Source organism: Anoplophora glabripennis, unplaced genomic scaffold (genome assembly GCF_000390285.2).
Source record: "Anoplophora glabripennis isolate ALB-LARVAE unplaced genomic scaffold, Agla_2.0 scaffold510, whole genome shotgun sequence".
Classification (NCBI taxonomy): Eukaryota; Metazoa; Arthropoda; class Insecta; order Coleoptera; family Cerambycidae; genus Anoplophora; species Anoplophora glabripennis.
In genome coordinates this window covers 58,299-58,524 of record NW_019416728.1, presented here as the reverse complement: position 1 = coordinate 58,524, position 226 = coordinate 58,299, and positions in this window count along the sequence as shown.

Sequence of the window (226 nt, the reverse complement as noted above, 5' to 3'; positions counted from 1 at the left end):
TTTCGCCCTTCCACAAATAAGATCCACTTCTTATTTGTGGAAGGGCGAAATGGGCGTTGACTATTAGACGCCTTCATTATAGCCATCCTTGTCTATAACATGGATTTCTATGGCTTACTTTATCGCTCTCACATAACTTCTGATAGATCATGGGTACTTTCCTACACTGTATATATACTACAAAAATAGAATAGCCAAACTTCACTAGATTATAGGTACAATTCCG